This window comes from Haliotis asinina, chromosome 4, assembly GCF_037392515.1.
Source record: "Haliotis asinina isolate JCU_RB_2024 chromosome 4, JCU_Hal_asi_v2, whole genome shotgun sequence".
Taxonomy (NCBI): Eukaryota; Metazoa; Mollusca; class Gastropoda; order Lepetellida; family Haliotidae; genus Haliotis; species Haliotis asinina.
The window spans coordinates 7,905,201-7,931,394 of NC_090283.1; the positions used below are offsets into that span (position 1 = coordinate 7,905,201).

At 39.7% G+C, this 26,194-nt stretch overlaps 1 pseudogene; it reads left to right on the top strand.

Annotated features, from left to right (window-relative positions):
- Nucleotides 1-1,476: 1,476 nt before the first annotated feature.
- On the top strand, nucleotides 1,477-25,703 carry LOC137280728 (uncharacterized; annotated as a pseudogene).
- The last annotated feature ends 491 nt before the right edge of the window (nucleotides 25,704-26,194 follow it).

Genomic DNA, 26,194 nt, shown 5'->3' on the forward strand with positions numbered 1-26,194 from the left:
ACACTGAAAACTGGCATCTTGGCGACCTTGATTAACTACGCTCATTCACGGCAAATTGACGTGTCTGCCAACCTACGTATAGACGCACGTCAGTAAGAAAAAAAATGATGAACAATTTAATGACGGTTTACGTTCGAGTTAACTAGCTTTTAGAGTGAAGTTGTGACCTTTACATCCCTAAACGGGTTAGAGCACGTTAGAGACTTATGGAAACACTGCATCCACCCATTTGTAAGGACCCCCGCTCACTCAAACCGAAAAATGTATAGACCACTAAATATCTAAATCCTAATGGCCATGCACTGTCACATCAAAAACGAAAACAACAGAGCGATATCACGTTGACGGGGACACCAAAGAACTCTATTTGCAAGAACCCTTGGATGCCCATGTCAAACCGTCACTGCGTTGTTCCAGCAGTACCATCAGCGTGGCAGAACCAGTAACAGACCTCGCAGTAGGAGACGATGTGTCACAACACCCGGACAAGATAGACATCAAGACAGACCAAGAAAGATCACCTTGCATCTATGTAATCGATTCCTGACATTGACTGAATCGTTAGCAACGGCACTGGGTCACCAGGTAAGCCGACACCCACGAAGGAGACGACTGCACAATATCGGTAGCAGTGCCAACAGACCCTTTCAAGGGATGGTGCTTATTGTTCAGGATCGCCTTGAGTGCAAGGGGCCCTAGGTGTATGGCGCTGGCAACGACGAGAATGGCATCACATTCTGATGAGATTAAAATTGATATACTACTCATGAAAGAAACGCATAGTTGAAAATTGTCGTCATGAAGAAAACCTGAATGAACGTAAACGGCCCAATGCTGCAAGAGACTGTAGGTCACAAATGACCAGTGTTCCAAGGTCAAGGTCGCAGAGAAGTCAGTATCTTGTGTGGCCACCATTAGCATCATTGGTTGCTTGGCATCGACGTCCCATAGACTGGACCAGATTCCGGATGAAGTACCTGGGTATGAGTTGGTACTCTTCCCTCGAGGCAATGAACAGAGCAGATTGCGTCTGTGGCTGAGGGCCACGCTGTCGCACACGACGATCCAAATCGTCCCACAAATGTTCAATAGGGTTAAGATCCGGTGTTTGTGAGGGCCAATCAAGAACGTGATTGGGCAATGAAATTCCTGGTTATTCTTCTTTTTGCGGCCGTGCGTTATCATGCTGAATAATGACGTTCTGACGGTTTATGAAAGGAAGGACATGAGACCTGATGATTCCATCACGGTAACGTCGAGCTGTCACATTGTCCTGGACCTGAATGAGATCTGTCTAGACATTGTATGAGAATCCAGCCCAAACCATGTCACATTCCGTCAACAAATCTGTCCACTTTCTGTACACAATTTGCAGCGTAGCGTTCGTTACGACGTCGATATCCACGTGCTCTTTCGTCGGGACGTCGCAGCATGTAACGTGACTCATCACTGAAGATAACAGTTTCTGCCTTTGCGATGGCCATGGGAGATGTTGGCGACACCACTGTCTGCGTTGTTGCCGATGTTGACGTGACAGGACAGGTCCTCGCAAAGGTCTTCTGGAACGAACACCAGACTCACGTATGCGGTTCCCCACAGTCTGATCAGAAATTGTTCTAAAATTGATCAGAATGGTCCTGGTACTACTGATGTTGTGGAGGATGCTGTGGTGAACATGTTCCGCAAATGTCGAAGCCGAATGAACCTGTTCTGAGTGGGCGTGGTCACGCGGAGTCGACCTGACCTGGGGCGATCACGTGTTTACCCTTGTTGCAGGTAGCGATGCTGAAGTCTTGCTATGCTACTCTGTGACACATTCGGTTACCTTGTTACCAGACTGACACTCCCTAACCTCCAAATGACCAATCGCATGGTTGCGCTGAGCCTCAGTAAATATAGGCATGCCTTAAACACCAAATATAAGATTGTAAATTGTCAGAAGAGCATTGAAACCCCGGACGTGTATTGGGAGTGATGCATGGAATGTGCATGAAAAAGAAAGCACTTGAATTTCTTCCCGTTCACAATTTATTGCATTTATTGAGGAAAACAGATTTTGGTGTTTTTTTTGGCGAGTTGTCTTCACTGACAATGGATTCAAACTCGGAAATTTTTCCACGAGAAGGCGTTGTGAAGCATGAACTCTCTCCAGAGGAGGTCGAATAAGGCATCGATGACCTCTATCAATTCACCAGTCACAGGATTCACCAAGCTATTGACCACAATTACTTTTACAGGTTGTGTGAAAAGCAACATTTCGTACCCCAATGACCAGTAACTGTTAATGATGAATTCATACGTCTATCACCTCGATATTGTGCAAGACTAACCACATATAATATTTAATGAAAAATAAATATCTGTCTACATGAACATAAATATATATAGTATTGAGCTACATTTCAGATTGTCGTAAAACCATATTGGGCAATATCAATGTAGCATGTACTCTGTCAATATAAACTTACATCAGCACATTCAGAAGAAAATGACTTCTCATTCGATGTTTCCGGGACAAAGGCTTGTTAAATAATGTTGCCATGTCCCCGTTTAGTTAAGAGTCGAGCTGTTCCCAAGCTGTTCTTTGATGAAGTTAAGCGTTTGTTTCCATCGGTTATGTTAGTCGAGATAAGCAGCTGCAAACAATGCTATGCTGCGCTATGAGTTTTTGTTATATTAAAGGATACTATACGGCAATGTTATGTTGCAATGACAACTGACATTTGTCATGATGTCGGTTACCTCATGTACGTTTGATTACGAGGCGGCCGACCAGAATGGCCTAGTGACGTCATTACATTTTAACGTAATGTAAATAACTGTCCTTTTTTCACCTGCTAAAGTTCCACCGGTGTCTTTGACCTTTTAGCGAAGATTCGTAGAGTTAGCCATATATTTTCACATCACCACGCAATTTGTTTTCCTTACACAAATGCAAGATCAACGATCACAAACGTGTACCACATACAATATATGTAATCGTCATTAAGAAATAAATCAAGTTTCAGTTCTCACATCTGGATTTCCTTCTTCATAAACAAACAGAGGGCATTCTCAACTGACAACTGAGAGTTAATAGGCACATAACTGGTATTAGCAAAGGTTATTACAAGAGATATTGTCACCCATGAGAAGGACAAAAAGGAAACGTAACGGTACTGGACACCACATCCATTATACCTGCCTAGTGAAAGGCATTGAGAAAACCTAACATCAGTACCGGATTCTACATTATACAATAAGAATGTCCTCTTCACAACGTTTGATGGCAGTTTGTAAAGCACTGATTATTTGACAGTCAGGTTTAAATTTAGACGACAGGACTATATTTACCCTTATACAATTATGCCACTCAAAACCAATGTAAAATATGACAAGAGTCTCTGATGTAAGGTGATGTACAAGTATAAATGCACCTGGGAACGCATGTAGAGATCATGTCCGTGATATTGTCATAGATAGACAACCATTTGTTTTAGTATGCATGAGGCACACGATGGCTGTGTTTTCCGACCTTGCCCATGGGAAGTTGAAACCACACTGAATCTATGACGTCCACGTAGCACTTGCTTAATGTGGCAAGGAACATCCGAAACTTAAGTTCAGTAGTGTTCATCTCCCATCTGCCCACACAGTTGAAACCAATCTCAATGGACAGGTACGTTTGTACATTCATCACTCACCCACTGATTTGACATTCTCATTTATCCGATAATTGAAATCACGAAACTGATGAATCTGAGGCTTAATGTAATTAACTAAAATTCTGTGTTGTGACAATTTCAGGACAGCGATGGATGTTCACGTGATAGTGATTGTTGCTGTGAGGCTTTTGTCAACACAAGGTAGCTTTTTATATTCACTGAGTATTTTGCTTCAGTTAAACGAAAAAAATTACATTTGTTGTAGAGACGACTGACATCCTGTGCTTCCAGTCAACTCCAGTCGTGAAAACATATTTCCGCGATCGTGTATTCTTTCAGTTAAGTTAATTTTGTTGGTTTGAGTTAATTTTGAGTGCACTGCTGGGGCATAACGCAGTAACATGCAGAATGATCTAAAAATGTACTTAAATGTATAATCAGATGTAAGAAATTATGCTTGTCTACAATGAACATATCTTCCTTTACAGCTGATAGATGCATGGAGGATCAACAGTGCTCAAACTGCTTAAGTACAACACAGTACTGCAATACTGCTTGCTTTTCGGGATATTTCGGTCTCAGATGCAAGTCGCCTTGCAGCAACCGATGCATGAACAGTAAGTGTCGTCTGACACATCGTGGCACTTACAGTTGCACTGACGGTTGTGTACCTGGTTTCTATGGTACTCGATGCAACATCCCGTGCACACTTCCGAAGGAAAACTGCACAAAATGTCTTGGAGGATGTGATGGAACGTTCTGCCATCTGACATCGTCTTGTGTTGCTGGATGTCATGGCTCATACTATGGGTCCAACTGCAAGAACTGTTCATCGAGATGTCGACATTGCAACAGGATAACAGGCAGATGTGATAAGTGTCATGATCCATATCATGGTCTGGACTGTGAATACTCATGTGAGAATTGTTCAACAACTGACTGTGTACAAACATGCGCACCTGGAATGTATGGAAGTACATGCTCATTGAGATGTCACAGAGACTGTGTGTCTTATCCTGCCCCTGTTACTAATGACACTTCCCGCTCCTGCATATCTGAATGTACAAGATACAGAGGACACTGTGTCAATGGCTGTTTAGATGGCCGGTCTGGTCCACACTGTTCCTCTCCAGATAAATGTATCCCAAACTGTTTGAGTTGTTATGAGACGGCGTTTTGTGTTGAAGGAAGTCTGCCTGGTTACTATGGAGATGACTGTATGCCTTGCCCGGGAACTTGTTTCAATAACACATGTTACCAAAACAACGGGTCTTGTGACAACGGGTGTATTCAAGGACAATATGGACAATCCTGTCAACTATCCTGCATGAACTGTGTGGGAGGTGTCTGTCATCCTCGTACTGGGAAATGTGGTAAGGATGTCTGTCTGTCTGTCTTTCTCTCTGTCTGTCTGTCTCTCTCTCTCTCTCTCTCTGTGTGTTTGTGTGTGTGTGTGTGTATCTTTGTGTGTTAACAATTGCCTAGATGAGAGCATATGTTGTTCCCTGAATGAAAATATCATTTCTAGATCTTGTCGGGTCATGTTTAAGAATAATTTGGATAATATTTTACTCGAAAAGTATTTCATACTTTGTAGACAGTATACTTGTCTATATTCATTTTGATCAGCCTATACCTACTAACAATCAAAACGCATCTGTGGTGAAATTAATAAGCCGGACACCAGCTACGAGTTGTGATTTTTTGTACTAAATGCTGGAAGCAAGGGAACACGGATTCGGTTCCTACATACGTTTTCTATTTGATTTGAGAAGAAAAAAAAACAGAAAAAAAAACATGCGGACATATATTCGGATAATGCAGTTTATATATGTGTTTACAACTGCTTTATTTAACTACCCATTTCAGATTCTGACAAGGGTGCCATGAACGTTGCAACTATTGGAACAACGACAGCCCTGTTGGTTTTGGTTCTTGAAATAATTGTAACAGGGTGCATGTTTCACTTTAAGAGAGTTTCCGCAAAGAGGTCAGCATATACAACGAGGTGGATGAAGTGTTGCGCAAACGTCATTCAGAACCTAAGCTAATACTTGATCCCATAAGATTCGACATAACGACTTCGATTTACTATATGTCCTTCAACAATTTTATTTCTGTGATCAACATTTCATTCTTTACATCAACAAAGCCGCGTTACATTCTTCAAATTGCACACTGCCGTGTTGAAGTTCAAAACGTCAATGAATTAAAGTATGTTTTAATGTCGGTGGGTCATATTTTTATTCTTCCATTTTATTTCTGTTCTAGAGAGAAATCGCACGATATGGCAGACGTCCGTCCACAAAGTGATCCAAACAGACAGGACCTTTCATCCAGGAGGCATCGAAACTCAGAACACATCTACAGTGACGTCAACGAAGACGAAATGGGACCAGTCATTGTTTTCCTTTAGGTTTAGTGCTTTACCAAAAGGCAGACACAATGTCTGTAGATATCGTTGCAGACGCTGCAAAACTGAATTTCCAGTGATTCACCCGTACATTCTTGCACCACTACGTATTGTATTTCACGCTCAAAGGAATATGTTTCGCCTCGTCACACTGAGATACGGTTTACATTTCTTTAATAACCCCTGTGCCTCATCAACCTTCTTTAAGTCAGTGCTTTTGAGGTACATTCAAATGTGTAGTATCTACTAGGATTCCAGAGTACGTCTTACTGAAGTGTAGGTTGATCACAGGCTGGATGAATACTTGCCTTATGCTGGACAGAATCAAGAAGCTAATTCGTATCTTCACGGGGAAAATAAATTGTGAGAAATGCAGACCAGCCTTTGTCCTATGGTATCGTTTTTGATATGCAGTTGACGTTTTGCTCTGATAATACAATGCTTTTTTTGTATTATGAATAAATTAATACATTAACTTTGGTTTTGATAGTCGGTTTCATTTATGAATGGTTAAGGTAACACTGTATCATAGAAGCTGTAAAATCCGTTTGAAATATATGAATGTTTTACACGTGAAATGTGTGTCTGATATGTGTACATAAAACAGGTAAACCTATACGCATGTCAACCGTTGCATGGATTAAATCATGGTCTCCAGTGTGATTTTATGAGCAGGCTGTGAGAGTTAATCCTAATATCTGGCTGACTGTCTCTCTGTCTGTCTGTCTGTCTCTCTGTCTGTCTGTCAGTGTGAATGTTTTAAAAAATTCTGAACAGTATGGGAAAACACACGAGTCCAATGAAATGTCATTAATACGTCCTTTAATGCCAGATGCATTCTGTTACAAATGACACAACATCTTTTTCAGACTGTCAATATGTAAATCCATCGATATCTGTTATCAATTGAACGTGAAGGGCAATATACTAACATCGATGCTTTGTCACTGTTGTTCAGTGTTCACCTGTTGGAAATCGCGAGGTTTTTTGACGCATTTTAAAGGAATCAGGTTGGAGGCCTTCTGGAATCTGGTTAAACAGCTGCAGTTTGTAGTCCGCTTTAATCTGAATGACTGTGGAAGGGGTTTCAAGCTAATGGTCCGTGGAATATGCACGTCGACCAGGAGCACGAGAACAATGTACACCTGTATATTGGATGAGCGAGAATGGTACACGAAATATTGTATGACCGAGTGCTTCATGTATGTCATTTCCGTTTTGGGTGGTCGGTCTATAAAACTGATGATTGCTAGTGCTGTTTGTATGGCACGATATGTTGCGTTTGTCAGCACATTAACCATTACAGTGACACTCGTGGGCCTATTGTCTCTGATAATGAATCATTTGGCCCTTAAAACTTCTTCAAACGATGCATACGATCGCTCTGCGACACACGTGTTAAACAAGCGGTATTGACTTATGTTTGCAGAATGTTGTGCACGCCGAGCTAACTGCAACAACTAAGGCTATTCATCTGTATTCCCCGCCAGGCTACTTCTCACTAACGCGTTTACTCTCATACGTGTCCAGCAGTAACTAAATTTTGACAAAGAATGACTTGAAATATGAGCATGGGTCCACGAATATAGCATGCATCCACAGCAATAATGATTATTTATACAAGAAAGGACTAAAGCGGCTATACAGCTATACGGTTTGCGTCGTCTTCGTTATTTTAAGACTGGAACAATCATATTCTATGTCTTTTATTCAAAGTATTTTAATTTGTTAGTGTGTTTCTGGAATGGCGCTCTGTCTGTTTAAAGTCGATCTAAACTTTCCAAAAAATAGAAGCACTGCAAGAAAAAATTAAAATAGAAGAATTCAGCACTATTTACAAACAGCAAATTAAAAAGAGAGCACGTAATATTTTAAATGAAAGCACCCATGTCCTATTTCCTGAATTTCGACCTTTTCCGCATGACCGACAAAATTTAATGTGGTCACTATACGGCTCTAAATCTGAAATATGTTAACATGTATTCATAATTTATCTTTGCATCATATTTTAGGCGGTGTTGCTAGTTGGTTTAGTAATATTTGACGTGTGTATTGATGTTATTGTGGTTTTATGTTCGTGCAATCTTCTTGTATTGTGTGTGTTTTCAATGTTAACCGCGCAAAGCAGTTACTAACATTGCCAAGCAGACCCCAAAGAAAAAGTCGAGAAAACGGCCACCGCACGAGGAGAACGACATATGTGTCTGGAGAAAACATCATCATAGATACTCCAAGAGTGATGTCTTCAACGTAGCCTACCTACACCGACAAACAAGCCTATAGTTATGGCGTAGTGTTACTCATTGTTATATCATACAATGAACTGCTCGTCCGTCGCAAGGCAGGCTATAATTAGCATTAACAGTACAAAGCCGACATTCACAAAGCCGAGGAATAGTCGAGGCTTGACATTACCCAGTCTACCGGGTCGATATGCGGTGGTGAACAGAAACTGTCCAAGTGAAACTTAGGTAAGCAGCCTTACACCATCTTTTCTGTTTCCATCTGTAACCGACGAAACTGGCAAATATATAACTTATGATACTAGTCTTCTCAAACGTCTACAATAAAACTAGCCGGTTGTGATGTTATAGGAAAAACTCGTACACGAACGCGGATGTGTCCCGAAATATTGTGTAGTGCATGCCATGCTCTCCGATTATAAGAAGTTTAATATCAAAGACTATAAAACGAAAGTCAGTATTGGTCGTTTCGTAAATTCAGAGAAACACTTCAGAATGATGTCACTTGTTTTCGCTCATTTGTTATGGCTTGAAGGTTTCATGCACTGTGATTCATATAACAGAGTCTTGTTATCTAAACACAGTAAACTGTTTGGCATAGTGGATAGTGTTCTCTTAGTGATCTCCGTTTCAATTAAGGATTGACTGTGTATTTCTTTCGTTGCATTGAAGTATGAAACTAAAAACCAAGGTGCAAACTGTATGAATCCGCGTAGCGGATTCTTACAAAAGTTTGCACCTTGGTTTTTAGTTTCATACAGAAGTCAATCCTTATAATTAAATTCAGGAACAAATACTATACCCTGTCAACAATATTTTCTTTAAACGTAATCAAATTCATGGAAACAGATATCTTTGTTACCACCGATTAACATTTTCGGTCTAAGAATTCGGTAATGACGTGACATGACTCACGTGACTCATCTACATAAAATGACACGCCTGCCAAACCATGAGCCAATCAGCATAGAGCACCCCCAAACAGCTGTCAATCAACCAAGCTAACATCGGTCGACGAATCAGAGTGGAACAACTCAACGTGACGCGTCCCGGTATCGGCAAAGTTTCAAGTTCAAACGTTTGAATTACTACCTGCGAACTGAAAGAGACAGTTTGAAAAGTGAGAAATGGAAATTAAGCCCGATGATATGAAGTTAGTGGAACTGAGATTGTAGTATCTGCGCAAGTAGAAAGAGGCTGTGATGTGACTGGGATTGCAATGCCATGAACTGATGTTCCAACGTGCGCATGCTCTTGTCGAGGCGTTGCAACCTTATTAACGTTCACGGATAATTTTGAGTTGTTTGTTTATGTTAACCACAATGTATCACTTCAATGTTTACCCAAAGTTCATTAAGGTACCCGAGTGCAAGGGAATTCCCCCGCTGTGTAAAGGGATTCCCCGGCATTCCTCAGGTCCTAAAGTAGTCCGGTTCGGTGGGCGTGGCTTATTTTTTTCAGATTCATTGGGAAATGAAATCAAAAGAAATGTTCCCAGTTAACTAATCAGATTGCCAGAATTTTAATGAACACGATAAAAATTTAATTATTCTAGATTAAACATTTTGCCTTGTTCAGTATCATGTGATACACTAGTATAGGTGATTATTGTAAACCGTCTTTATGATTTGGGCGTTTTATCTACAATATTTACATCAGACTTGTCCGGGGGGCAGTTAGCCTAGACCTATGTGTGCGTTCGGCTCACAAGTGTATTATCAGAAGAAAGTAACAGTCACTAATTAGCAGAATAAACTGTATGTGCATTGATGCATTTAACAAGGATTATATCATGGAAATGTCACTTTGAATCCCTAATGGGGACATTTAATGATGCTGCTTCACACATAGTTATATATTGTTTCTGGCTTCGCACATGGTAGCCATATTTAGAATAGATCCTGGATATTCTGCGTGACGAGCAAACGCGTTTACCACTGGAGTACCCGTCCGTCCCTTGAGGCAATACATTTCCATATAAACTCAAATAAACACAGTGCGTTTTGTCAAGAAAGATCATATGAATATCTTCGTTTGTTTATTGTATAAACAAGTAACCTCCCAATTATTGACTATATAACCACAACCTAAGTATTTCCAGGAGATTTGAAATGTGATTTGATATTCTTTTACATCACGTACCCCTTTTGACTACAGACCAATAAAGTTCCGGTTTCTGAATTATGGCTAGTTGGCCCAAAGTGGTGGTATTAAACGTGTCAGGCATTGTTACATGTTGAAACTGATACTAGTTAAAAGGAAGCAGAACCAATAAATTCCAAACAATAAAAATGTATATTCCAGAATTAAGGAAGTTTAGAAATCAACAAAAGAGTTTTCCACTGGAAGTACAAGATATTATAAACCTTAAGATATTTTTTAGAATTCAATTTGATCAATACGTAGCTTACGAAACATTAAATGCCGGTTTGCCAGGGTGTGAGAACCTGACACCCCATCAAATTTGTCACGTGATACACTACACGGGTTGTATCAATGACCTTGACCTTTGATGGAATGCGGTCGCCAAAAGGCTGATCGCTTCGAAATGTTTTATTTGGCGCTTACAATTATGAATATACACAGAGTAATAAAACTGCTGACATAATTTCGTATTTTTTGTGTCAGTAGAAATGTATACAAAATAAAATGTTTCTGTAAAACCTTAAATTAAACAATGTTAGTCATAAACCGTTCCGGGTTATCTCCCCTTATGACCATTCAGGAAAAAATATGAAGAAACGTATTGCGTCTCATTCTCATTCATTTATAATACCATTGTGCAGGTACTACATATAGCAGACATACAACCGTTACCACAGATGTGGCACCACTAACACATCTGCCGAAGACTGAATGGTGGTTTAAAGAGATACGCTAGAAAAGATATCTTCAGGGTAATAGATTCGTCACACTGTGTTTTGAATGGGTTTTCGGGACTGTGAGATCCTTGTACATTCCGTGTTTTAAGCTGTAATCTAACTAAACTGTAATGTCGTCATTCGTCTACCGGTATTTTAATACTGCCGTAAAAAAAGCTTTTTGGTCATAGAAAACGTGAGATAACGATAGTGAAGCTGAAACAAATCAACCAAATCAGATCAGAGAGCTGCTCGTCAACGTAGAACTGCTTTCTCACACGCTACAATTCAGTATGGATTCTTGCAGCCTTCGTATGCCCGTGCGTGTCGTTGATATGATCGCGCTTTGAAGCCATTCGTGAGACTAGTTTACACAGTATATTACATATCCAAGAAATGGCATAAGTGTCTGGAATATGTTTTCACTAACGATTGCACCCCCATATATTGTGTTAAATGAGGAGGTATCATTGTACAATTTTAGCAGAACGCAGTGGTGTGCTAATCAACATATACAGAAAGCGAGTCAAGAGTAAGGGTGGGTTTAACTTGCCAGAACTACTTTTCTTATCCACCCTGTTCCAAGAGATATTAACATCAGATAAAGATGCACGTACGTGCGTCTATCCTGTCTCTCTTAACATCAAGACAAGGCGCCATTCCACGACGCTATTACAGCTCGTAGACTCTTAGACTTTGACAGACTTACGATCGCTTTATGGTACAGAGCCAAGGGTTGTAAGCCTCTTCGATCTGGATTCTCATGTTTTGAACACTGACAACTATTATCATCATTGAGTTTATTTACATAAGCACGGCGTTTATGGCATACTGCCATTATGTGAACTGTATTTGTTCTTGTCATGATATTGCAATTCCTCTGCATTAATTGTTAAATGTAGTTAATCTTTATATTATCTTCTTTATTCTTAAACAGTTTATCGTTTAATGCTTGTCTTCACGCTGATTTCTTTTACTTTCTGATTTCTTGCGGAACTGTAATAACAATCATTTATGTGTCTAAAACGGTATGTTTTCTGTCCTATGATTAAAATGTCCTCACCTTCAACATGTTTAGATCTGACTGCACAAGGTGAAGGGGAATGTGAGCCTGGAAAATATGGGGATGCTTGTAACAAAACTTGTTCTCAAAACTGTTTCCCTCGTCCAAATGGAAAAGTGCTCTGTGAGAAAGAAACCGGAAAATGCTTCGAAGGATGCAAAGTGGGTGTGTACGGTGACCTGTGTGATGAACTGTGCAGCAAAAATTGCCTAGGAAACACCTGCGATCAGCACAGTGGACACTGCACGCTAGGATGTATAGGCAATCACATCGGCGTCTTCTGTGAGATTCCCAATAGGATTACCATCGTCCACCAAGATTAAACAAGTTTAACATATTCAATCATTGAAACGTGAGAAAGTTGAACATATAATGTAAACGATGACAAATGTGAAATTCCATTTCCAATATCATCTTGATATACTTAATTCAAAAGCTGTACTATATGATAATAGATGTACACTGTACAGAGTGTTATGTATAAAATATTACTAAGATGATTGTAACTGCTTACCCGCTATCTTTCCTTCTGTTTGTAAGACAACGTTCTCATTAATGTCTTTATATATCATTGTGCAGGTACTACCTATAGCATTCATGTGGCAACGACGGGCAGTTCCCAGACCATCTATCTAGTTGTTGTAACAGTACTTGTCTTAAGCCTTGTCTTTGTGGGCTCTTTGATATTCTGCATATGGTAAATTCTCACAAACTCTTTGTTCTTTTCATTTGCTGTTTATCGCTTGTTAGCAGTGCTCTAGTTTCACGACAGTAGCCTGTAACTGACTCAACATCAGACAGATAAATGTTACTAAAAGACCTTCCTTGTATTACCATTTTTTATGAATGAGTTGGTATCAAACGAGCGAAAACGAGGTTGATAAGAAAATGTTATTTCACAGAAGCTAGTTTAGAATATATATATTCTGAATATTACTCTCACTCACTGCTGTGATAGAGACTGTCTACTCAGGTTTCCGCGAATCAAGCAAGGTCTAATATCACTGACAGTGGCATTAGCATTGTGACGTCATAACTGTAAACCACTATGATGTGATAAGTATAGGAATATGGCACTAGTGTAATATTGCCGTTACAGTATTACAGTTTCTCCCACAGGCGAGTAATAATAATTGACAGTCGACTAGAAAATTCATTTCATTGACATCGATCCACACAATAGGAACGGAGTGATAGCATCTCCCATATTAACCATCCCACCCCATTAATCGAGACAAAATGCAGACCTCAACTAAAATCATACTCCCACTTCATTTCACTCACAATAATTGATGATGCGCAGTTTCGTGTGACACACCCCTGCAGTACCCGTGAAGATTCGGGGTAGAATAGGCCTTCCGCAACCCATGCTTGCCACAAATGTGACTATGCTTGTCGTAAGTGGCCACAAATGGGATCAGTGGTCAGACTCGCTGACTTGGTTGACACATGTCATCCACTTCCAATTGCAGAGATCGATGCTCATGTCAATCCTGTGTTTAGCATCGCGATTTACGCATCTGGGATACGATGACATGTGTCAACAAAGTCATCAAGCCTGGTCACCGGATCCCGTTAGTCGCCTGTTACGAAAAGGATTGGTTACCCAAGATGAACCCTAACCCGGATCTCTACAAAGAAGTCGAATCTAGTATCGTAGATGCTTTATAGCAGAACGATATAATCATCAGATTATCAATATGATTCATATCACCATGTCTACAAGCTTACCACTTACAAATTACACAGCCAAAGCTGATACACTTTTTTGCTGAACTAGTTTACAAAACCTAATGTGAGTTATCTGGAGGTTAAGAGGTGTTGGAAAAGAAGTGTGCTGAAAGGGTTTACACTTGCAAATGTTAATCGTTAATCTTGGTTTACGTTTTTATTTACAGGCACATAAAGAAGGCAGTGAAAGGTAAAGTAAATCTCTTCTTTACTCATTTAGTTGCTTTACCAATCCCGATTCCAAGAATATCTTACATATCTGTTAGCTTGTCATCGCAGCGTGTCTTTACGTCTCCGAGTAGAAACTTGAGGGATTTTCTGCTTCGAATCGGTGTCACATGCTAGCGGTAAGATGCCAGTGGAATTGACAATTTCATCAGGGACGGCGTCCGGTTGGTTTACTGTGATGAGACTACGGAGAGGGATCTTGTTTGTGACCCATTTTCTCATGTGTATTCCTGTGTACTTGAATGTTCCCATGGTGGTATGACCTTAATACACATTCAGTCATTCTACCAACTGGTCTCACAGTCGGAAAGCCAGTCCTTGACACTATATATAGATAGGACTAATTTTATGACTACATTGTTTTCGTTTATGCATCAAAGCATTATGCATTATGCGTCATGACCCATAAACTCAGAACAGATAAACATGAAGATGCTGATTCAGTACACGTTACATCTCATTTCCTTTCAGTAAAACGTGGCTCTGAAGATGACCTGTCTTCCGCAGGTAGGTCAAACAGGTCATCTAGCTCTTTTCAAAACTGTTCCATCTAGGTTATAACAAACATCATCGTTCTGGGATAAGATTGAACATCCATCGTCGCTCTAGAGCAATGCCGCCTACCACCAAATGCAGTGTAGCAAAAGCAACATCCAACATTGCACATAAACACCACCGTCAGTTTTTCCAAACCCTAAAATACCTTACCATTTAACGAGGCCAGTCCCAGTTCTATCTGCTGGAATTTTAGATATTTATTAATAGAATTTCGTGGCCTTACTCTTAACGGATGTAGTTGTTCACCAATATCTGCGGAATACATGTGAGAATGGTTTGATGGTCCATATTGCACATAACGACTGCTTTCTAAGCCCATGATCACACCTAACTGCTTCTCAAAATGTATTCACCACAATCACAGGTCTGGTCTCAATCAAAGTTTCTCCCTGCATAGTTATAGTATGGCCAGAAAATACTGAGAATTTACTATAGGAATATGTATATTTGGATTTCTAACATAAACAACCATGCCCAGCTGTCAATCGGTTGGGTTCATTCAAGGGAGACAACTATGTTAATCCTTTTTTATTAGTTTGTGAAGTGTTATCCCCCTTTGTCCACTTGCTAGCAGACGACATTTTAAGTGATCATGAGTGTGGATGATTTAGAGAAGTGGAAGTTGATTGTAGAGCATTATAACAAGGACACCAGATCAGCTAAAGTGATTTCAAGTAGAACAGGCATCCCTTTGTCCACTGTTTATCGTTTGTTGCAAATGGATATAGGGCACTGATCCGCGGGCAGGTCCAGAAAATTGACTGTCGGTGATAGGAGTCGGCTTGGTATTCTTGTAAAAGTGGGAATTTAGAAAACCTAAGGCTGGATATGACTGATAGCGGAACTTTGGCTGTCTGTAAAGAGACAATTAGGACTGAGGTGCATGCAGTGGGTTGGCAGAAAAGTCGAGGAATTTCATCACCGTTCATCAAACCTGAACAAAAGGAACGAAGTTTTAACTGTTGCTTACAGCATATGATTTTTAACTAGAACAATGAGGATTTTCTCAGATGAAAGTTCTGTGTGTCTGTTTCTGCATAGACCACGAAATTCTAACTTTTTTGATCAGTAGTATGCCCCGCCCCAATGAAGCCTGCATTGCTGCCCATAGTAACTGTTCACCTGTCTTTGAATCTGGACTTTTGATATTCACATTTCAGTTCGCGAGTACTGTACGAAAAAAAAAGAAACAAAAACAAAAAAAAAGGAATCCAATCTGTAAATTCTTTATAATTTCTGGTCATACTGTACTGGTTTGCTGTCCTGTTTAAGGCAGCGTTTGATCAGAAACCGTGACAACACAGCTAAATTATTGCCGCGTGGGGAGCTAAACCACGTCCAGAGGAGCTTGTCTATAATTATATTTTACTGACGCTTCTTGTAGATGCTTCACGCGACAACGGTGCGAGAGTTCGACAAGTGAAACATTGTGTGAATGAATACCAAAAGCAATACCATGACAATGTGAATATAAGAAATGGGATTAACACATTAAATTCGGTAATGATTTGTGCCACTGACATTATATCCAGAACACCGGATACTAGACTACCACATAACGACTAGCCCCTATCTTACATTTATTTATAAACACCCCCATCACAATATCTTACTCTCTTTGTTTTCCAGTCATGGTGGAATTTGTGTTGGCACAAAGGGGATTTTGCTGTTATCTGTGTGATACTACTTCTTTGTCAATGCTCTGGTTTTATACCTATGATTAGATCTTACATCCGCGATCTAATGTAGAAGAAGAGAAGTGTGACGTCCAAAGAGGTGTTAATAGATTACATCAAACAAACCAATCTGTACTTATTTGTGTTGTCAGTCATTAAAAACACATGTAAACGATTTTTACACTCTGTTTCGAAATGAGGGGGAGGGGCGGTTTTGTTAGGGGAGCACAATTCGAATGCCATGAGACACGGTTCATCCAAACTGGGTTCATGTATTTACCCAGAATTGAAGTGGTGCCTTTAGCTATTTAGAAGCTGACCCTTCCCATGTTTCCATGACAACAAGTTTGAGTCTGTTAATAGTATGTGGCGCTTATAACCAGGCTCATTACCTGCTCTCAGGGCGGTGGGACAGTCACATAGTTAAAGTGACCGCTCTTGACGCTCAGGCCTCAAGTCCCGGGTTCGATTCCCCACTTGGGTACAAAATACTGCACCTTTACGCCTCCATTACCTGGCACAAATGTAAATATAAATCTCCGTGGGAAACAGACGAGAGACGGTTAGTCCAAATCTTTGAAACAATAAGCACTTGTCTCGTCTTGTCTTTTTTGACGTATGATCTCCTTTATGGAATTTGACGTCATAGAGGAAAACACTTGGTTGACACATGTCATCGATTTCGTCTTGAGCAGATCGATGCTCATGCTCTTGATCACTGGATTATCATGTTCAGTCTCGATTATTTATAGATCGCTGTCATACAGCTGTAATATTGCTGAGTGGAACATTAAACTGAAGTCACTAACTCCATTTTGTCAGTTTGTTTGTTTGAAAGCATGTCCTTTAAGTGCAGAAACGTATATTTAACGAAATCTGCATGTGGATCGAAGGAAGACTTCCAGTGAGCACATTTGGTGAAAGAAATACAAGATACATCATATGTGTGGAACACGGAATAGAAACCATGAGTAACAGCTTCCCAAGGAAGAGTCAATTTCAAGAGGTTCAACATATTACGAGCACGTGTTTATGAATCACAAAATGATATTAGATATTTGTTAAAAGTTCAGTATGTTGTCTCACCCTTCCCGTTAAACTGTTCACTTGAAATACATATACTTTAAAAAGTAGGGGAACTGTACATTCAGTGTAAGATTTTCGAAACTGGGAGATATATTGGCTCGAATGAATGTTGATATCATAATACTGAATGGTTTGAGAATCACAAAATGGGTTCCATTCAAAGTAAAGGTGTTTGTTCAGTTATCCCCCTTGTTAGGTGACTGGAGTATGACACGAAAGTTTCAGGTTTACAATTTTCAGTAAGTAGTGTGTGATTTGACCCTGGAGAGTCAGACATTCATCCAGACGAAACAGCATACTGAGTATGAGTCTCCCAATAGTCCTCTGGGTAAGTCCATTTACCTCTTGTGCAAGCCAGAGCTCATATTCGTTGACGTTGACGCACACGTCTTCCTATCATGCCCCAGGCGTGTTTGATAGGGGAAAGGTCAGGGCTCAATGCTGGCCATGGGATACGACAGATGTTGTGTTGGTAAGGTGATCACTGATGATACGTGCGTGGTGTGCACGGGCATTATCATCCTGAAAGATGAACTGACGACCGACCTACCTAACAAAGTGGACAACAAAGGGTGCCAGTATGTTGTCTCGGTAGTATTGCCCTCAGACCCTTCCTTGCACAACCTGAAGAGGGGTTCGGTCAGTGATAGTAATACCACCCCATACCATTTCTTGACCTAAACGGGGTCGATCATCAACATTTTGGGTCTTTTTTGTATCTGTTCGAAAGTCAGCTAATGACTGACTTGGGAACATTGAAGGCGTTGGCCACTGCTTGCTGGGTAGTGCCAGTGTGCAACATTCCATTTGCACGTAAACGTTTATCAAGTTACGTACGCCGTGTTGCAAATTCAAACAATATATACGACTAGAAGCATACACTAACAACTGTGTGATGCAGAGATGCAAGACAATTATAGGGACAAAATGGTCTACAGTGATTTATCGACCTGCCTGCAAAACGTCAACTTTCACGATGACACCCCATGCACGTGTAGGAGGCTCCCACGTTGTGCATGTGCTTCCCATGCATTGTGCTTGCGTGTGGTGATAACGTGAAATGATGCTGCATGCACAAGATGAATGTCATTGTAACATTCCTTAATGGGTTTTCTTTCTACCAAGTTCAGATTCCCCTACTTCTTGTGAACAGTATACATTCGCGTATTTAATGTTGAGTCCAGTAACTTCAATGTGGGACTGGCAGCAGACAAGATATACCTCGTTGAGGAGAAAATATCAATGCTACAAGACATGATATTACACTTACAGTCTAGGTCAATGAGAGACAACCTATGCTTTTCGGGGATAGATGAAAGAAAAGGAAGGATAGCTGGGGAGAATTTCAGGAAGAGAATACGTTGGAACTCGCCCAGGAGTGTGTCTCCTATATGGAATTTGGGAGGGTGCATCAAATAGGATGTTATGGAAGCCGTAAGCACAGAACTAAGACAGTGAGCTCCAAGGACCACAGAGATAGTGATTTCATTAAGAGAAGTGCTGTTAAAGTTGAAGGAGTCTAGCATCTGAATTAACGATCTGTATCCAAAAGTCAAAATGATCAGAGAAAGGAACTTTTTACTGTTATGAAAATGGAAAAGTCAGAGGGTATACGTTGCCGACTGATGTGCAATTAACTTAATTACATTTACGGTCAAATCTACGCACCGGGCCTATGGGTACGAGGAGGTTGGACTGTTTGTGAGGAATTGTAATGGTCTTACGGGGTCTAAACGCACTTCTCATGGAATCTGTGACAACCTTGATAAAAACGACATTGTGGCACTAATCGAAAGGTGGCCAGACGAAAGGATTCAAAATGACTTGAGTAACCATAAACACTTTGTACATCATTGTGGCTATGTAAATAGACGCTCTAAGCGCAATAGTTTTGTTCGCTAGAGCATCTTTGGCAAAAGATATATCTGTTGTCAGAAATGGCTATGATATACTGAGTCAAAACAGAAACTTCACAAAATGTCATTTTAAAAATAATGATCAGATTTTCTCTGATGATACATCTATGTATTCGAAATGGGATCCCTATCTTTCGACTCACAAAGAACAAAAAAAAGTTTCGAAAAAAGTTAGCAAAACCCACTCAAACCCATCCATTCGCTGTGCAAAAGACGTTAGTGCCAAATTACGTTTTGCACATATTTGTGTGGCCCCGACCTAACTATTAGACACTAAAAGACAAATGTACACCACATAATGCGTCATGATTGTATTTTGATTTTCATTGACTAAGACTGTCCCATACAAACATAGGTGAACGAAAAACACCCCAATAATATCAAAGCAAAACTGCTAACATAACACTCAAAAAACTGAAAGCCAAACTCTATCATACAAGACGTTTATTACGTACACACGACGTTTCTGGTCTAATACACATGCCCTCCATCAAGTGTATAAACACAGAAACATCTTCATACTTCCGAGATGTCCTGTCATAATAACGTCATACCTGGCACCTTAGAGGTCGGAGTGTCACTAGTCAGGACATTTCCAGGCTTTGTAGTGAGATGTGTCTGCCGTGAAAGGACGAAATCTATGGGAAAGTTTGATAAACACCCTATTACGCAATTTAGAAGAATTTAAGAAACGGGTGTGAAGAGAGCAGGGCAGACAGCGACTACAGTATGGACTGCGCAGCAGGTACCTGCTTCAGACACGATGTCTAGCCATATGTAAACTCTTCTATTAATGTTGTAAATATTTGCGACAGTTGGAGACATTATGTGTGTGTGGGTAATGTGTATATTTATGTACGTATTACACAATACAGGTCTGTGTAAATAGTGTGTTTGTACTGAAGTATGGATTGGACCATCGCGATTCACGAAGGCACTTAATGTTGTTACTGAAGGAAAGACAGTAAAATTGGTTTCATTGCTTGAGGAACTATTGATATAAGTGTTTAGTTCTAGACAACAGTCACTGTCCGTGTAAAATGTGGTCTCAAAGGTTCTCACTGATGAGCTCGAGATATGGCACATGAGGTTGATGAAGACGTGTATTGCTGTATGCAGACTACTCTCCAGACACACACAAAACTGTGTTAGAATGGTTCCATTACATTCTAATTGTGTCAATGACTAACGTGTAAAAACATCAGCTAGTTCTTGTGATGCCTGTGCACCCGCCATTTTGATGACAGTCGTACTGCATGTTTAGATAATGTATCAAGTGTTTTACATCATCAGTGTAAGATGCGAACAATGTAGCTGTAAGATAAATATACGACCTGTGTACAGACTTCACTTTGTGTTACAGCACCACCGACCCCCGCACAGATATGGGCAGTCCACGAACTTCATGCCGCCTGCAGTACGGGGAAACTGACAGAGGTGAAGCAGATCCAGGACACAGGTCAGACTGATGTCAACTGTAGAGGTGTATTCCGGAGGACACTGGTGAAGTTGGGCAGCAGGTGCGGGACACAGGCGGACGTGAACAGACATGAGGGACGTACGGAGTTAGTGAAACTGTTAACACAACATGGATAATATGCTAATGCGGACAAAGGGTGGGATTTTCCTGGGACTTACACCTTTAAATGATTTCATTGTTTAGAGACAGTAAGCCGGAACTTCATTCATCTTTTCAGTACACTCTGAAAAAGAGAATAAGAAAAAATAATTATGTGTACTCAATTAACTGCGTTTCGTTTGTTTTATATGTACATTAGTGTAAATTCTTGGAAATAACAGTTGTAGAAAAAACAAAAAGCACAATGATGCAAACGGTAGTGCAATACGTCTGCTTGAAATAACGTGTAGCCTATGAACGTCGACGTTATTGGAGACATCATCCCTCTGTTGTCGATGTAAACAAACAGTATGTCTTCGTTATGTCCAATAAAATAATGACAAAGTGAAGGCAGCATACTGACGAAAATTGTAGATATTGTCCAGCCACCGAACACTTTCAATACATTTGATATATATCTCCCATTCTGCTCAATGGAAAAGAACAGGCTTCATATCTGTGATCGAGGAAATGCCCTTTCCTGAAGAAAACTTCATGTAACTTGTTTGAGTGGCAGTTTAGAAATTGAGGTGTACAAACATCACAAATTATTGTGGACAACAGCTTCTTTATTACGTGAGTGTGACGTTTCATTGCAGATGCTTGACAACGGTACAAGAATCTGTATCGAGACGTCGCATTCACGTAATAAAGAAGTTGTTATTCATACCACTCTGCCCTATTAAAACTTCATGAAACGAAATGAAAATGATGAAATGATTACAAGACACTGACCTTCTCTGACATGATTATTAGTTTGTCCAAAATTTCCCTTTGCATATGTACTACCGTACACTCGGTAATCTCACCAATTTCTTAACATATTTATCATACAATGGACATCATACCATGGATAAAAAATCTCACCCAAGTTCCAAGGTCGGATCGGTAACTACAGTCTTTAATGAATCCTTAGTGTAAGAGGAGTGAAAACCTGTTGCTCAAAGCTCTGTTAGCCATTAACAGCCCGTTACGACAATGTTATCTTAACTTAGTGGAGAGGGTACATACGTTCAGTGACATTACCATTACCATTAGGCTAAAAATGTAAGCATTTTCATTAAACATGGCCTGAATAACATTCTGTTCTTGTGTACTGAGGTTGTGTGTTTCATTGTTCCTTTTCTTTTAGAATCATGGGTTATTGAAGTGGTTATCTCAGGTGCCTGTTTGCAAAATGACAATTCGTTTGCCTGATAATTTTCATGTACCTAATTTTAAGTTTTATAAGTCTTGCTACAGTGCTCTGCTGATTCTTAAATATATGGAGGAGATGTATTGCATTTGAATATACTAATGGTAGCATATATATTAACATGGATAAAACGAACGTTTTTGAATATCTTATGACATTTTTTGTTAATGAATTATGGAAATGGTACAGACTAACCGACCACGTTTCACAATCTTCAGTCGGCCATAGGTCACACTCATATTAAAGTCTGAGACCAGTATCTTGTATGTGTCAAGAGATAGAGATAGACTAATCGAATTCAGTGTGAACTTCACTCACGAAAAACCTACTTTTATCAAAATCTTTATATAATCTTGACAAGATAGAGTAACTTAACTGTGCAGTAGGCACCTTATCGTCAGTTGAGTTAGACAATAGGATTAACATATAACAAATGAAGTTCACAACAACAGCCTTATCGTCAGTTTTATCAGTCAATGGGATTAGCTATGGTAACTGGAATAGGTATAAGAAAGGGGTGACACATAAATCATCCTGTGACTGTCGTGTAATAAACTCCTTGTATATTTACGCAGGTACGAAACTTTACTTTCTTTAACTCTGACAAATAGGTACCATTGTTATTCTGTAAATGTTTACTTTATTTTCTGACTCTTGGCACAACTGTTAGGTCTATGTGAAACGTGGGGTCGTTAAATGTATTTCTCAACTACTCTGTATTGCGGATTAGAATTGTTTATCTGATAATCTTTAACTTTACATTGTTTTGTGGCTATTGTGTATTGTATAAAGTGTGTGGTTCATTGCGTTATGAGCACCATGCTATTGGTGCTGCATAAACGCTTATGAGGCTGCATGTGACATATTTTATCTATAATTGTATAATGTAGATTGTATGAACATCCCCTGGCCTGATGTGTAGAGTATTTGACAATGACATGGCGTTGTATACTTCTGAAAGTGTATCGTGATTATATAACGAATAGCGAATTGTATATCGAATCTACGTATGATGTTTATGTTCTTTGAAAGATAATTGATAAATATAATTGTAACATATTTCTTTTGAGTTATCATGTAAAATAATCCTGTGACTGTCGAGTAACAAACTCCTTGTATATTTACTCAGGTGCTGTGTTGTGTGGGGGTTGGTATAGTCATCAATCTTGCCAAGCGAGCCAATTCCCTCGCGATTTAATATATATGTCTGGAAATAAGAGAAAAAGCTGTGTTAAAAAATCTAATTATATTTCTGCTTTCATTTTAAATAGTGCTCGTTTTCACACCCACTCAGGTGTCAGTGACATATAATGATGCATTTGTTGCAGGCCACTGTAAAATACACGTGATGTGAAAGGCATCCCGTGGCCATCCTTCATGAAACCTAATTTTATAAACACTATACGACCAGGTAGTTTTGAGCCAGGAGCGTGTATTGGGAGGTATTTACCCTTACACACCTTGGAATGATATTGTCTTTACAACGGATAAAGGTTTATTTTTTATATCAACCTCTTGTGACGTCAGCAGAGGTTGTTCAGAAAACTTAGGGAACCTACAATTTGGATAGGAAGTACAAGCTTTAACAAACAGTTCAAAGACATACATCCCACGAACGCACCATCATTTCCCTTTGTCACTGCTCAAAAACACAACGCATGGGTTGTATATGTATATGTATACAACACAGTAGACCGTTGTAAACAGTAGCGTGCATGGGGTATTATTCCCTATTTAAACGATATTCAAGGAGGTCGATAGTCACTGTGTATACGTGGACCATTAATTTTAATTTGCATTATCACACAGGTTTTAGTGATTCTTTCTACCCGGGTATTTATTATTATTTTTTGTTGTTGTTTGTTTTGCTTATCGTAATGCACGTGCACATTTCACGTCATATACCAATCATCTTTCAAGAGCTATTACTGTACAAACAACTCTGGTCATAAGTACAGTCAAACCTGCACGAGTCGTGTTTCATTTTCAACGTTAACGGTACTGTGTATCTATATATACTTATGTAAACATCTTTTGGGAAATAATGGGCAATGTTAAAAAAACTTATGCCTTATACGTTACCAGTTGCCGACAAACCTATATTAACCATCTTTCATACACACTTACAAACAACATTATGTATCTATAGATACGTGTGCACATGTAAACATTTGACGGGGAGTAATCGGTAAACTGGACTAGTCGTAGATCATATACAATACAAACATGTATCAATATAGGCTTGTGTACATGGAAAACATTTACAAAAAAAGAAATAAAAAAGTACATTTTTTTCTGACATCGTATCATCAAAGGCATGTGACAGAAATATATGGAGGTTGAGATGTTCGAATCCAGTAGCATACACAACGTTAACGAATGTCTATTTGAGTGGAAACGATGTAAGATGTATGACAGTCCTAAGCTGAGCATGCCTAGCAACAGATTTCGGCAACAGACGATTGCTAATGTTTTATTTTATGTTTCAGTCTTGACAAGGCTCGGACACAAGAGTGAATGGGCATTCCTTACAAGTGACATAATAGACAAGCGTACAAAGAAAGTGAGTTAGTGAGTGACAAATTAAGTACTCGAAGCACGTGACAAAAACCACTGCACCGGGACGACAACACTGTTCCTAAGCTCCTCTCAACGTTCTGCCTACTCTGTACTCATTTTCCTCGAGTAAGCCCAGCGGTGTTGCCAAAGGCAGTGCTAACATATTTACGCCGGCCAAATATAAGCATTGGGTGAAAGTTTTTGACTACATAAAGAAACAGCCTTGTCGCATATACCGATGTGTACGACCACTTCATAAACTTCAGACGCAGGTTTCCCGGGAATATAACGAAAGTGTTCCTGAGAGACAGATGCAACCTTTGGTCCTTCTCTTTGGCTGGTGAGATCCGGTGTATCTACAAGCAGTCGAACTATCCAAAGCATCAGCCGAACACAGTCAACGAGAACTACTCATGTGCAATGCATTCTAAGATTGAATTGGTCAACAAAGTTTTAGCGGAGGAGCTGTTTCCAACAAAATATTTCTGCAGGCTAGATATTGGACTCTTCCTGAGTATTGCTGGTGAAAGGAAGACCTTCCAGATTCCACAAAAATGGAATCAACGGAAGGTCGCCTATATGGGGTCACTATCCCCTTTCAACAAAGATGAGAGAGTCGTAAAGGTTATTAAAAACAATATGGTATGGGTTGGAGGCCCAGTGTTTTTAGGAACAGCCGAAGTGCTTCACAACTACACAGAACACTACATGAACACGGTCAAAATGCTGATCAAGCAACGCTTGATGAATACGGATCAGCAGGTTATATATTCCATGTACCTGCCATCCTCACAGGTTATTCCCTGAGTTCAGATACAAACATTCCCCCGATTGTTATCGTTGAAATCGTTACTTATATGCTTAAATACAACTGTCTCAAGCAGTTTACCGACACAGCTTGTAAGTCTGTAGTTTTATGCTTTGTCACCTTTCTTGAATACAGGCATTGCATTTGCTAATTTCCATTGGTGGGTGCAGAATTTTGACAATTCAAAAAGCAAACATAGTGGTGCAGATTCCTTTAGAGGTTTATGCCATATTTTGTCCGTACCCGCAGCTTTATTCGGTGGTAATCATTTAATGATGTTTGGAATTTCTTGTTCAGTCATCAAGACTGAGCGTACCGAGGATAGTCATCAGGATGAATCGTTACAGTTGTACTCATGATCTAACATACATTGTGAAAACATCGTGAAATATTTTACATGCATCGTCAACACAGTCACAGTTGTTAAACATATCAAACCAATCAGTATTCATTTAGGTTTATGGCATATGCCAGTTGTGTAACAGGATATTTGTCTAGAACAACACATTTTGGTGGTAACTTTATGTGTAACGAAATACAAGTTCCCTTATAATTACCAACTTTCTTACCCAGTTGAACAACTCCGCTGTCTCGA